The sequence below is a fragment of the Somniosus microcephalus genome, chromosome 9 (assembly GCF_052327205.1).
Source record: "Somniosus microcephalus isolate GS21.2 chromosome 9, FLI_Smic_1.0, whole genome shotgun sequence".
Lineage (NCBI taxonomy): Eukaryota > Metazoa > Chordata > Chondrichthyes > Squaliformes > Somniosidae > Somniosus > Somniosus microcephalus.
The window spans coordinates 137,943,343-137,958,508 of NC_140995.1; the positions used below are offsets into that span (position 1 = coordinate 137,943,343).

General features: G+C 47.0%; 1 protein-coding gene across 12 annotated transcripts in view; it reads left to right on the forward strand.

Annotated features, from left to right (window-relative positions):
• Positions 1–15,166, forward strand: part of tbc1d32 (TBC1 domain family, member 32) — a 404,895-nt gene that overhangs the window by 290,375 nt on the left and 99,354 nt on the right. The gene's annotated exons all lie outside the window — the stretch shown is intronic.

Genomic DNA, 15,166 nt, shown 5'->3' on the forward strand with positions numbered 1-15,166 from the left:
TGTAGAAATGTTTTTTCAAAAACAAATTTGTTGCAAAATATTGAAAATAGGGTTTTTCCAGAATTCTTTTTAGGAATGGTAATTAGGGACTTAGTTTAATGAGGCAAGATTTACAACATGGATTTGGAAAATGCTGTGCGAGTAATGTAATCGAAATCAGAGTTCAGAGGTTGATGGGTTTAAGTAATGGGTCAATAGATAATTAAAATATGCTTCACTCTGCGAAGAGTCTGATTGTTCAGAAGCCTTTCCAAAATCAATCTTGTTATCCCAGCTGCTCTTATTATAAATCTGTGGATTAATACATTGAAGCAGTTGCACATTTGGAAAAGAGAGCACTCAGAGCGTCTCTGTGGAGTAATTGCTGAGAAAACATTCTTTCCAAATGCTTTGAGTAATTTTCTGTAAAAGAGATTAATTTTTGGATAATACAAAATGAGCCTATATGTTTCTAAAACAGTTGTTGTGAACATGGCACTTGTAAACATGGTTGGTCAGAAGAACATAAAATGTTATGAAAAGGTTAGCATTTTGAAGCAATTGATTGAATCAAAAATTTGGTACATTTTAAGTTAAATATTTGTTTTTACTTTTCTTGTGCAAGCTAATGAGACCAGTGAGATATCCCTCATGAACTTCTCATGGTGTTTGCAAGATGTGTTTCTTTTGTTGAGGGAGTGGCTAAATATTATCAACGAACAACGCTGTTACACTCTATATTCAACAAACTCTCCACCAAGATTATGTGAGGTGATCAGATCAGACCATCTACAGAGTCCTATCATGTTAGTAGAATTGACAGTTGAGATTGACAAACTACAGGAAACTTTGTGATATCCGGCACCGATGGGACCGGCATGTTGCTGATCTATCAAAACTGCCGGACATACAAAGTTAATGTTGAAGCATACGGAGGTTTTCATCTCTGTATCTGACAACAAACACTGTTGCTTAGCAACAGCTTCTAAAGAGTCGGCTGCAGCTGCAAGCGTCTCTAGCTGAAGCTGTTGCTATAGCTACAGACCTTGCAGTGCCTGACTGGGAAAAAAAAAAGAACGAGAACTAAAAAAACTTATAGAAAACGGCTCCTGATTTTTGCCGTTAGATCGAGTATTCCGGACATACAACCTCCGGATAAACCAAAGTTTCCTGTAGTAGCATTCGCAGGTGATAGAAAGAGAGGGAACAAGGGCTGGACTCTCCTCTGTAATCACACCTAATGGGATAGCGGTGGTGAATGAGGAAAAATCTGGCGGTGCCTACTGCAACCTCACCATACAATATCAATTTCCTTCCCTCCTTCCCACCATTACGGTTGCTGGTCGCCCCTTCCCTGCCTGCCACACGCAAATGCTGAGGAGGGGGCAGGGGAGGGCGCGGGACAGGGTGCCTGTGGTGTATGTAACCTGTTCCACCTTAAGAGAACTTAAGCCTGTTCCACCTTAAGAGATGTACTACTTTCTCTGGCTGCTGTATACGTAATACCGGTGGTGACCACACCGGTATATAAGCACTGTGTAGTAATATTGTATTCAGTATAGTCCCTACCTCCAACCAGTAAAGACCTGTTGAATTTACTCTTGTAGTCTGTGTAGTAATTATCACTATAACACACAGACTTAACAGTGGCGACGAGTCCGATTCTTACCCTGCGGCAGTTATTTCCACGGCGGCTTCGTCCACAGACAGGACGTCGAAGAGAGGTTTACACCCTCATCACCCTACTGGAAGACACGTCGAGCGGCAGGCATCGAGAAACCGGAGTGCAGAAGACATCCTGACCTCGAAGCCTCCATCAGCGACTGTCAGCTTCTTCTTTCTACCTCGGTGGTGGGTAAGCCGGGCAGCGACGCGACAGAAAGTCAACTGCGTTGGCTGTACAGACGGGGCTGGGAAGACGGAGGAATAAGGGCGGTGAGATCGATCGCGACCGGAGATAAGGGCCGGGCCGCTTTCGAGCGAGAGGCGCAGCGCGGGGACATCGATCGCGACCGGAGATAAGGGCCGCATTCGGGCTAAAAGGCGCAGCGTCTGGGGAAACTGAAGGCGCGAGAGCCGCGGTGAAGCGGAGACAGCGTCGGGGGACAGTTGAAGACCGCCAAGCGCGGGAAAACCGGCATTTTGTGGGCGGAAGACGATGACAAGAGCGGGAAGCCGCCATCTTGGATAACATAAAAATACAATAAATTTGCAACGATGCCTAAACATGGGAACATTAATACCTTTGATAGTGACATCGAAGATTGGGCCATGTATGTAGAACGCATACAAAATTATTGTAAGGCAAATAAAATTCCTGATGCAGATAAAGCACACAGAATCACACAGAATCCCCACAGTGCAGATAGAGGCCATTTCGGCCCATCGAGCCTGCACCGACACATATCCCACCCTATCCCCGTAACCCCACATATTTAATCCCCTAACACTAAGGGTCAATTTATCATAGCCAAATCAACCTAACCCGCACATCTTTGGACTGTGGGAGGAAACCGGAGCACCCGGAGGAAACCCACGCAGACACAGGGAGAATGTGCAAACTCCACACAGACAGTCGCCCGAGGCCGGATTTGAACCCGGGTCCCTGGCGCTGTGAGGCAACAGTGCTAACCACTATGCCACCGTGCCCCCCACTAACATTATTAAATTTAATGGGTGCGAAGACATACGGGCAATTGAAACACCTTGTATCACCAGATGAACCGGCGGATAAGACGTTCGAGGAGATTGTTACTGTCCTGAAAAATCATCTAAATCCCACGCCGCTGATGCTAGCGGAACGATTTAAATTTTATGACAGAAGGCAGCTGCAGAATGAAAGCAATGCTGAATATTTGATGGAATTACGTAAGCTAGCAAAATATTGTCAGTTTGGAACGGGACTGACAGAGGCACTACGAGATAAATTTGTGTGTGGTTTATTTAAACAGGATACACAAAAGCGACTGCTCGAGGAGAATGAGCTGACGCTTGAGAAGGCGGTCACTATGGCAGCAGCACATGAAGCCGCAGCGAGAGGCACGGCAGTAATGCAGCTACGGTCACCGGAACTCGGTACAAACAAATTGGGTTTGAGTTCTGTCAAATGTTATCGTTGTGGAAAGACAACGCACGATCAGAACCAGTGTTGGTTTAAAAACCAAGAATGCAGAACGTGTGGCAGGCTTGGCCACATAGCTAAAGTATGCCGGTCAGGAAAGAAGACCAGCAACAAAAAGTCACCGCAAGGAAAATACGCAAAGGTACACAAGGTGACAAAGAACAGTTTGACCGAACAGAAGTCAGATTCAGACGCTAGCAGTAATGAACTGGATAGCTTAAGAGTACACAACGTTGGTAAGGATGCAGATCTCCAGACAATTTGGGTCACTCTTCAGATAGCAGGAGTCCAAGTAAAAATGGAATTGGACACTGGATCGGCATTGATGGTCATGAATAAGAAAGATTACAGAAGGTTATTCCAACATATTCCCCTACAGGATACGGAGATTATATTGAAAACATACACGGGACAAAGAGTGTACCCCATCGGAAAAATAGAGGTAGAAGTGGTCCACAAGGGCGAAGAAAGCCAAGTAATGGACTTATATGTGCTACCTGAAGGAGGTCCACCACTACTAGGACGGGAGTGGATTAGGAAAATGAATATGGACTGGCACTCCTTGAAGGCACTAACGGTAGATTCCGGGGAAACAGATGTCAAACCTAAACGATTGTCCAGAATATTGGATGATGCTAAAGAGGTGTTCCAGCAGGGACTGGGAACACTGAGAGGAATTACGGCAAACATCAAGATTGATGAACATGCACAACCAAAATTTCTTAAAGCCAGACCGGTACCCTATGCAATACGACCTACTGTTGAAGCGGAACTGGAAGCACTAGAACGTTCAGGTGTACTGTCTAAGGTAGATTGGAGTGAGTGGGCTACGCCCATTGTTCCCGTTATGAAACGTCCTGCGAGCAACAAGCCAGGAGATCCAGGGAAGGTTCGCATCTGTGGAGATTTCAAAATCACCGTTAATCCGGTGCTTCACACGGTGCAGTATCCGCTTCCACGGATTGAGGATATTTTCGCTTCATTGTCTGGCGGGAAACACTTCACCAAGATAGACCTGGCGCAGGCGTACTTGCAAATGGAGGTTGAGGAAGAGTCACGCCAATACCTCACGATCAACACGCATCGAGGGTTGTACCGGTACAATAGGCTGGTTTTTGGAGTGGCATCGGCTCCAGCAATTTGGCAGAGGGCCATGGAGCAGGTATTACAGGGAATTCCAGGCACACAATGTTACCTGGACGATATTCTGATCACAGGTGATGGTGATGAACAACATCTCGCAAACTTGGAACTGGTGCTCAACAGACTGAAAGAGTATGGACTTAGAGTAAATTGGCAGAAATGTGAGTTCTTCCAGAAGCGGATCTCGTACTGTGGCCATGTCATTGACCGGGAGGGGCTTCATAAGTCTCCTGACAAGATTGAGGCAGTTGTAAAGGCTCCCGCTCCGGAGAATGTCTCTCAGTTGAGGTCGTTTCTAGGATTAATTAACTATTACCATAAATTTCTGCCAAATCTATCCACGGTACTGCACCCGTTAAACGCTCTTTTACAGAAAGGGGTACCATGGGAATGGGGCGAAAACTGTAAGAAGGCATTTCGCAAAAGCAAAGAATTGATCACCTCAGAGGAAGTGTTGGCTCACTTCAACCCGACACTGCCTATTCGGTTGGCTTGTGATGCTTCTCCATATGGTATTGGGGCAGTACTCTCACACAAGTTGCCAAATGGCACGGAAAGGCCAGTCGCGTTTGCATCCAGATCATTGACCTCCGCTGAGCGCAACTATGCACAGATCGATAGGGAGGCTCTTAGCCTTGTATGGGGAGTGAAGAAGTTTAATCATTACCTGCAGGGCCAAAAATTCCCACTTCTGACAGACCATCAACCGTTGGTATCCATTTTTAACCCTAAGAAGGGTGTTTCGGTGATGACAGCGCAGCGTCTCCAGAGATGGTCTCTTTTCCTAGGGGCACATCAATATCAAATAGAATTCAAAGGTACGAAACAGCATGGCAATGCTGATGGGCTGTCGCGCCTGCCACTACCTGAAGAAGAAGAAACGACGAAAGTTGACCCTGTTGAGTTATTTCATTCGACCATTATCGAGTGTTTACCAGTCACCAATGCAAGTATTGAAAGAGAAACCAGGAACGACCCGACACTGTCCAGAGTCTATGAGGTGACAGTGAAAGGATGGCCAACACGGGGTGATCCTCTGTTACCGGCATTTTCGGCAAGGCGAGACTAGCTGTCCGTCTGCCATGGTACCTTGATGTACGGGACAAGAGTGATTATTCCTCCCAAGTTAAGGGAAAGAGTTTTAAACGAACTGCATGAAGGTCATCTGGGGGGAGTTAAAATGAAAAGTCTTGCTAGGGCTTATGTATGGTGGCCGGGTATTGACCAACAGATTGAGGAGTTAACGAAAAGCTGCGCTGGGTGCCAAAAAGTACAAAATGCACCTCCGATAGCACCGCTACACCCATGGGAATGGCCTTCAGCCCCATGGCAACGCGTACACATTGACTTTGCTGGTCCATTCATGGACTCCATGTTCCTAATCGCGGTGGACGCACATTCCAAATGGCCAGAAGTCATCAAGATGAATACCACTACTTCAGAAAAGACAATTGCGGTGTTAAGAACAATATTCGCAAGGAACGGATTGCCAGAACAGATCTGTTCGGACAACGGACCACAGTTTGTATCGGAAGAATTCCGACAATTCTTAAAGAAGAATGGAGTAAAACATTATACCTCTGCCCCATATCATCCGGCGACAAACGGGTTGGCTGAAAGATTTGTCCAGACATTCAAAAAGGCAATTAAGGCCATGAACGATGATCAGATTCCGCTGCAACACAAGGTCGACAAGTTCCTGATGTCATATCGAAACGCCGATCATGCAGTGACTAACCAAAGTCCTGCCATGATGTTTTATAACAGGAGGTTGCGGTCCAAGTTGGACTTGTTAAAACCAAATGTGCGGAGGGAAGTGGAAAACAAACAGTTTCGGCATATTAACAACAAGACCACTCGAACTTTCGACGTAGGACAACCAGTGTTGGCAAGGGGCTATGGAAACGAAAAATGACAGTCCGGAACAATTTGGGCCAGACAAGGACCTCTGATGTACACAGTAGATATTGGTCATAATGTGATAAGGCGTCATGCGGATCAACTGGTAGAGTCGAGAGCAAGGGCCGAACCCATGGTTGTGACAGAGACAACTGTGGAAGACGTTAATGAACCTGAAGCATCTACCTCGGCAGGGAATGTACTTGATGATGATGACACCCAATACATTGGAAACCAAATAGAGGAGGCACCTCAACAACAAGAATCAGAGACTACTGAGAGGCGTTATCCAAGCCGCATCAGAAAGCCTCCTGAGAGACTGAACCTTTGAACTGTTATACCTGAAGTTATATATGTATATATGTTATTATGTTATGTTAAATGGGGATATGACTGTTAAGCTAAAAAGGGAGGATTGTGGTGTATGTAACCTGTTCCACCTTAAGAGAACTTAAGCCTGTTCCACCTTAAGAGATGTACTACTTTCTCTGGCTGCTGTATACGTAATACCGGTGGTGACCACACCGGTATATAAGCACTGTGTAGTAATATTGTATTCAGTATAGTCCCTACCTCCAACCAGTAAAGACCTGTTGAATTTACTCTTGTAGTCTGTGTAGTAATTATCACTATAACACACAGACTTAACAGTGCCCAGTCCATTTCCCTCCAATCCACTCCCTGGACTGCCATGTGGAAGGTGGCAGTAAGCCCAGAATAGTGGCACGAGAGGTCCAGAGTTCAAGGAATAAAGAAAAAGTGCCTGGCAGAGATTGCTCTCTTTCTCTCTCTCTCTCTCTCTCTCTCTCTCTCTCTCTCCATATAAACCCCACCTACTTAACCTGTGCAGGTCTTGGACTCTGACTACAAGGCTGAGGTGCAGGTACCTTCTGGACTATTCGGGCTCGAATTTCATCGGGCCATTGAGGCGGGATTGGAGGCGTGTGGGGGTTAAAATCACAAAATCGAGGGGCACGAATCCATCCTGCCCCCAACCCGCCTCCATGCCCGTTTTCCAGGAGGTTGGTACCTGTTAAGTCTGTGTGTCCCAGTTATGCTTATTATAAATCACTGGACACAGACCACAAGAATAACTTTAACAGGTCTTTACTATTCGGAGGTCAGGGCTGAACTGCCCAGCAAATCCCTACACAACGTTTATATACCGGTGTGGTCACCACCGGTATTACAGTATACAGCAGCCAAGAGAAAGTAGTACATCTCTTAAGGTAGTTCTCTTAAGGTGGAACAGGTTACATACACCACAATCCTCCCTTTTTAGCTTAACAGTTATATCCCCATTTAACATAACATAATAACATATAGATATATATATATACACAACTTCATGCAAAGCAGTTCAAAGATTCAGTCTCTGAGGAGGCCTCCTGATTCGAGTTGGATAACGCCTTTCAGGGGTCTCTGATTCTCATTGCTGGGATGACTCATCCAGTTGATCTCTTATGGATTGGACATCATCCTCAGGTACATTCACTTCTGAGGTAGATGCTTCAGGTTCACTAACTTCTTCCACGGTTGTCTCTGCCGTAACCCTGGGTTCGACCCTTGTTCTCGATTCTACCAGTTGGTCAGCATGACGCCGTATTACATTTTCACCAATATCTACCGTGTATATCAGGGGTCCTTGTCTGGCCCGAATTGTTCCAGATTGCCATTTCTCGTTTTTATAGTCCCGGGCTAACACTCGTTGTCCTATTTCGAAACTCCGAGTGGTCTTGTTATTTATATGCTGGAACTGTTTGTTTTCAACTTCCCTCCGCACATTTGGTTTTAACAAGTCCAACCTGGACCGCAACCTCCTGTTATAGAACATCATGGCAGGACTTTGGTTTGTCACTGCATGAGTGGCGTTTCGATATGCCAGTAGGAATTTGTCCACCTTGTGTTGTAGTGGAATCTGATCTTCGCTCATGGCGTTTATTGCTTTTTTGAACGTTTGTACAAATCTCTCGGCCAACCCGTTTGTAGCCGGATGATATGGGGCAGAGGTATAATGTTTCACCCCATTCTTCTTCATGAATTTCTGGAATTCTTCTGACACGAACTGCGGTCCGTTGTCTGAACATATTTGTTCTGGCAATCCATTTCTTGCAAATATCGTTCTTAGCACCGCGATCGTCTTTTCCGAGGTAGTGGTAGTCATCTTAATCACTTCTGGACATTTAGAATGTGCGTCCACTGCAATTAAAAACATGGAGTCCATGAATGGACCAGCAAAGTCAATATGTACACGTTGCCATGGGGTTGAAGGCCATTCCCATGGATGCAGCGGTGCAATCGGAGGTGCATTTTGCACTTTTTGGCACCCTGAGCAGCTTTTCGTCAGATCCTCTATCTGTTGGTCGATACCCGGCCACCACACATAAGCCCTAGCAAGGCTTTTCATCTTGACTCCCCCCAGATAACCTTCATGCAGTTCCTTTAGAACTCTCTCTCTTAACTTAGGAGGAATAATCACCCTTGTTCCATACATCAATGTTCCTTGACAGACGGACAGCTGTTCTCGTCTTGCTGAGAATGCCGGTAACAGTGGATCACCATGTGCTGGCCATCCCTTCACTGTCACTTCGTAGACCCGGGACAGTGTCGGGTTGTTCCTGGTTTCTCTTTCAATACTTGCATTGGTGACTGGTAAACATTCGATGATGGTCGAGTGAAATAACTCAACAGGGTCAACCGTCGGTGCCTCCTCCTCTGTAGGTAGTGGCAGGCGCGACAGCCCATCAGCATTACCATGCTGCTTTGTACCTTTGAATTCGATCTGATATTGATGTGCCCCTAGGAAAAGGGACCATCTCTGGAGTCTCTGTGCTGTCATCACCGAAACACCCTTCTTAGTGTTAAAAATGGATACCAACGGCTGGTGGTCTGTCAGAAGCGTAAACTTTTGGCCCTGCAGGTAATGATTAAACTTCTTTACTCCCCACACAAGGCTGAGAGCCTCCCTATCTATCTGAGCATAGTTGCGCTCAGTGGAGGTCAATGATCTGGATGCGAACGCAACTGGCCTCTCCAGGCCATTTGGCAACTTGTGTGAGAGTACTGCCCCAATACCATATGGAGAAGCATCACAAGCCAAACGAATCGGCAGCGTTGGGTTGAAGTGAGCCAACACTTCCTCTGAGGTGATCAATGCCTTGCTTTTGCGAAAGGCCCTCTTACAGTCCTCGCTCCACTTCCATGGTACTCCCTTCTGCAAAAGAGCATTCAGCGGGTGCAGCACCGTGGATAAATTTGGCAGAAACTTATGGTAATAGTTAATCAACCCTAGGAACGACCTCAACTGGGATACATTATCCGGAGCGGGAGCCTTCACAACAGCTTTGATCTTGTCAGGAGACTTATGAAGCCCCTCCTGGTCAATGACATGACCACAGTACGAGATCCGCTTCTGAAAGAACTCACATTTCTGGCGATTAACTCGAAGTCCATATTCTTTCAATCTGGTGAGCACCAGTTCCAAATTTGCAAGGTGTTCCTCGTCATCATCTCCTGTAATCAGAATATCGTCCAGGTAACATTGTGTGCCTGGAATTCCCTGTAATACCTGCTCCATGGCCCTCTGCCAAATTGCTGGAGCCGATGCCACTCCAAAAACCAATCTATTATAAGCCTCTATGCGTGTTGATCGTGAGATACTGGCGTGACTCTTCCTCAACTTCCATCTGTAAGTACGCCTGCGCCAGGTCTATCTTGGTGAAGTGTTTCCCGCCAGACAACGAAGCGAAGATATCCTCAATCCGCGGAAGCGGATACTGCACTGTGTGAAGCACCGGATTAACAGTGATCTTGAAATCTCCACAGATGCGAACCTTCCCCGGTTCCCCCGGCTTGCTGCTCAATGAACGCTTCATGACGGGAACAATGGGCGTAGCCCACTCAGTCCAGTCTACCTTAAACAGTACTCCTGAACGTTCTAGCCCTTCCAGCTCAGCTTCCACAGCAGGTCGTATCGCATAAGGCTTTGAAAAATTTCGGGTTTGCATGTTCTTCAACCTTGATGTTTGCCGTAATTCCTCTCAGTGTTCCCAGTCCCTGTTGGAACACCTCTTTAGCATCGTCCAATATTCTGAACAATCGTTTAGGTTTGACATCCTTTTTACCGGAATCTACCGTTAGTGCTTTTAAGGAATGCCAGTCCATATTTATTTTCCTAATCCACTCCCGTCCCAGTAGTGGTGGACCTCCCTCAGGTAGCACATATAAGTCCATTCCTCGGCTTTCTTTGCCCTTGTGGACCACCTTTACCTCTATCTTCCCGATGGGGTATACTCTTTGCCCCGTGTATGTTTTCAATACAATCTCCGTATCCCGTAGGGGAATATGTGGGAATAACCTTTTGTAATCTTGCTTATTCATGACCGTCAATGCCGATCCAGTGTCCAATTCCATCTTCACTTGGACTCCTGCTATCTGAAGTGTGACCCAAATTGTTTGGAGGTCTGCTTCCTTACCAACATTGTGTACTCTTAGACTACCCAGTTCATTACTGCTGGAGTCTGAATCTGACTTCTGTTCGTTCGAACTGTTCTCTGTCACCTTGTGTACCTTTCTGTACTTTTCCTGCGGTGACTTTTTGTTGCTGGTCTTCTTTCCTGACCGGCATACTTTAGCTATGTGACCAAGCCTGCCACATTTTCTGCATTCCTGATTTTTGAACCAGCACTGGTTCTGATCGTGCGTTGTCTTTCCACAACGATAACATTTTACTGTACCCAAGACCATTTGATTGGTGCTGAGTTCCGGTGACCGTAGCTGCATTTCCGCCGTGCCTCTCGCTGCGGCTTCTTGCGATGCTGCAATAGTGACAGCTTTATCAAGCGTAAGATCATTCTCCTCAAGCAGTCGCTTTTGTGTTCCTTCTTTTAACAATCCACACACAAATTTATCTCTCAGCGCATCTGCTAGTCCTGTTCCAAACTGACAGTACTTCGATAGCTTATGCAGTTCAATTAAAAATTCAGCGTTGCTTTCGTCTTTCAGCTGCGTTCTTCTGTAAAATTTAAATCGTTCCGCTATCATCAGCGGCGTGGGGTTTAAATGATTTTTCAGGACAGTAACAATATTCGCGAAAGTCTGATCCGCCGGTTTATTTGGTGATAGAAGGTGCTTCAATAGCCCGTATGTCTTCGCACCCATTGAGCTTAATAAGGTTAGTGCTTTCTCATCATCTGGTACCTTATTTGCTTTACAATAAACTTCCATGCGTTCTACATACGTGGTCCAATCTTCGATATCGCGATCAAAGGTATTAATGTTCCCATGTTTACATGTTTAGGCATCCTTGCAAGTTTTTTTAAATTTTTCTTTTTCTCAAAATGGCGGCTTCCCGCGCTTGTCTTCTTCCCCCGCCTACTAAAATGGCGGCTGCCCGCGCTTGGCGGTCTTTCCCGCGCTCGTCTTCTTCCCCCGCCGACTACAATGGCGGATTCCCGCGTTTGCCTTCTTCCCCCGCTGGCTGCAATGGCGATTGCCGTGCTGCTGTCGTTCTCGCCTCCCCAGCGGTTCTCAATTCCCCGACGCTGCTTTTACTCCCCCGCGGTTCCCGTGGGCATTCATGCTTCCCCTGCTGTTGTGCCTCTCAGCCCCACATGCAGCCCGGTCCTTTACACCGGCTGCGTTTGAGTTCTCCGCGGCTCTCGTGCCTTAAGCTGCCCCAGTCGCTGCGCCTCTCGGCCTCGATTGCAGCCCGGCCCTTTTCACCGGCCGTGGTCGAGTTCTCCGCCCTTTTTCCTCCGTTTTCCCTCCCCCACTCCACAGTCAACGCGGCCGACTTTCTGCTCGTGTCGCTGATCAGCTTACCCACCACCGTGGTAGAAGGGATGATCACTGCCTGTCGCTGATGGAGGGCTTCGTGGTCAGAATTTTTCTTTTTAACCCGGGTTCTCGATGCCTCCCGTGCGATGGTGCTCAGCAGGATGATGAGGGCGGATGCCTCTTCTCGACGCCCGTTCTGAGGACGAAGCTGCCTTGGATGTAAAACTGCCGAAGAGTAAGATCGGACTCGTCGCCACTGTTAAGTCTGTGTGTCCCAGTTATGCTTATTATAAATCACTGGACACAGACCACAAGAATAACTAACAGGTCTTTACTATTCGGAGGTCAGGGCTGAACTGCCCAGCAAATCCCTACACAACGTTTATATACCGGTGTGGTCACCACCGGTATTACAGTATACAGCAGCCAAGAGAAAGTAGTACATCTCTTAAGGTAGTTCTCTTAAGGTGGAACAGGTTACATACACCACAGTACCCAACCTGTGCTGGGAGCCACCTCCCCGAGGCGGGAAGGGGATTAGTGCCAATTAACTGCCTGTTAACAAGTAGTTAACAGGCAGTTTTTAGCCTAATCCCTATTTTTATTCTTGAAGTGTGGGCTGCCCGACGGCTCCAAACCACGCCAAGTTAGCGAGGCGGACCGTCGGGCTGAAGGACTTGGAGGGTTCGAGGTGTCCAGTGTTCAGGTGAGTGATGGGTGCATGAGTGCAGAGGTACGTGTGTTTGGTGTGTGTAAAGTGTTTAAATAAGTTTTACTTACCTTTACAGGCTTCCTTCCTTCAGGTCTCGGGAGTCCCTCATCTCACCGGCACAGAAAGCAGAATGGCCGCGAGCTGTCAAAAGTTGCAGCATTCAGCTTTCTGTTCTGGAGAGATCTCTAAATCATCCTGAGAGGAAGGAATTAACTTGGAGTACAGATTGTCAGTGTTTGACAGCTTCAAAGAGCTGTCAAACGCTGATATTTCATCTGTCGAAAGCTCTTGACAGATGAAATGTCAATCTGTGACGTCACCTGTTGCCAGGTGTCCCTTAATTGGCCTGCTGAGCCTGCTGAGTGGGCTCAACAAGGTCAATCAAGGGAAAATCGAGTGGGTTGGCCACAACTCGATGGAGGCGGGACTACAACCCCAAAAGTGGGAGTCCCGCCTCCTACTCGCCTCCATTGATAAAATCCAGCCCTTCTTTTCCTTCAAATCATCGGTGCCTCTGCTGGTGCTACGTCACCAGTCCCACTGCAGCACCTGTAGAACGGGCTCCCTCTTGGTAACTGGAATTTTACCAACCTAAGGAAAGTCCTGCTCCACTGCAACTCCATCCCAAAAAGGAGAATCTTGCCCAGGATTTGATACAGGTTTTTTTGTAGTCTAGATGAGCACACTAACTGAAACTGGCTCAGCAACAGTGATTCACAAAGCTCACAAGGTTAAGTACAGATCTGGGAGCGCATCAAGCTCGTCATTCCATATAAACCTATGATCCAATCACTGAAATCACCACCCGCTGGTAAACATTTCATTTCAAGTTTACCCAACCACGTAGGCCTCATCTCCAGAAAGCCTCGAACCCAGCAGAAATTTGGACACACAACACTGGGATGAGGAGAGGAGAAAAATCGGCCACAAACTCTCTCTTGCCCACACATATCGCTACACCCTTTGCCCCTTTATCACTTGAGCCTTCACCAACTCTGAGGTATTTTCCAATCACTTCCTCCTCTTCTTGAGCATTTACATCCCCTTGCCTCCTTCTATCCCTTCTACTTTCACTCTCTGTCCCTGGAGTAAAACTCCTAGATCCCTCACCAGCACCCTCAAACTCTCAGCTTCCTCTCCTCTGTTTCACTTCCTGTCATCACAACTCTCTTGTCTTCACTTTTGATGCACTCATCCCCATCAGATCTCAAATAATTTCCCACCTTGGCATTCCCAGCAGATATCATCGCAAACTCAAATCTAAGGGCTGCAAGCTTGAGCAGACACAGCTCACAAAGCCTGATCAATTGGGGTAGATTTTCCCTAAGCTGTCAGGAAGGAGGCAGGACTACAACTTTCGGGTTTTAGTCCCGCCTACATCGACGTCCGGCCAATCCGCGCAATTTTCCTTTGATTGACCTTGTTGAGCCCGCCCAGCGGGCTCAACAGGCCAATTAAGGGCCACCCGGCAACAGGTGATGTCACAGACTGAAATTTCATCTGTCAAGAGTTCTTGACAGATGAAATATCAGCGTTTCACAGCTGTTTGAAGCTGTCAAACACTGACAGTCTGACTTCTAGCCTGAGTCCTTCTACACAGACTCAGTTAGAAGTCTCACCGGCAATGAAAGCTGAAGGCTGTCACTTTTGACAGCTCGCAGCCATTTTGCTTTCAGTGCCGGCTGAGTGATGGACTCCCGAAACCTGTGAGGAGGAAAGGCTGTTAAGGTAAGTACAGGTAATTTAAACTTCTTTACACACTTTAGACACACCAAACACACCTACCTTTGCACTCATGCACCCATCACTCACCTGAACACCGACATCGCGACCCCTCCAAGTCCTTCAACCCGACAGCCCGACTGCTCTAACCTGGCGTGGTTTGGAGCCATCTGGAATCCCACATGACACCCCTCAAAATAGGGATTAGGCTAAAAACTGCCTGTTAACTACCTGTTAACAGGCAGTTAATTGGCACTAATCCCTTCCCGCCTCGGGTCGGCGGGTCCCAGTGTGGGGCGGGTACCCGCCTCCCCTGAAACTTACGTGGAGGCGGGTTTTGGGCGGGATGGTGTTGGGACCCCCGAATTCGGGATTTCCCCCCCCGCCACATGCCTGAAACCCCGCCTGACGGCTCCAGGAAAATCTACCCCATTGTCTCTCTGCAGCTAAAACCTCCCACTAACTGAGTCATCTTGGAGGACGAGGATAATTACAAACTCCTTCATCACAAATTACCTTCTGTGACAGCTGATGTGAAGACCTCATGGACTTTTCTATCTCCAAAATTGAGGCTATCTGCTTTACAGCCTGTATCTCCTCCAACCCCACAGCTCCTACCCACAATTCTGTAATATTATGTAGCTTCTCCCTTTAGTACTCACTGGATAAGTTTTCTTTGAGTGTACTACCTGCTCCCTTGATCTCTTCCTGATGTAGCTCTTTGCTGTACTACCATTGAGCCTAATTTTTACCAATATTAATAGAGCTCATAACAACATTGAAAGAAGTATGCAGTTGTGTTCTAACTCAGT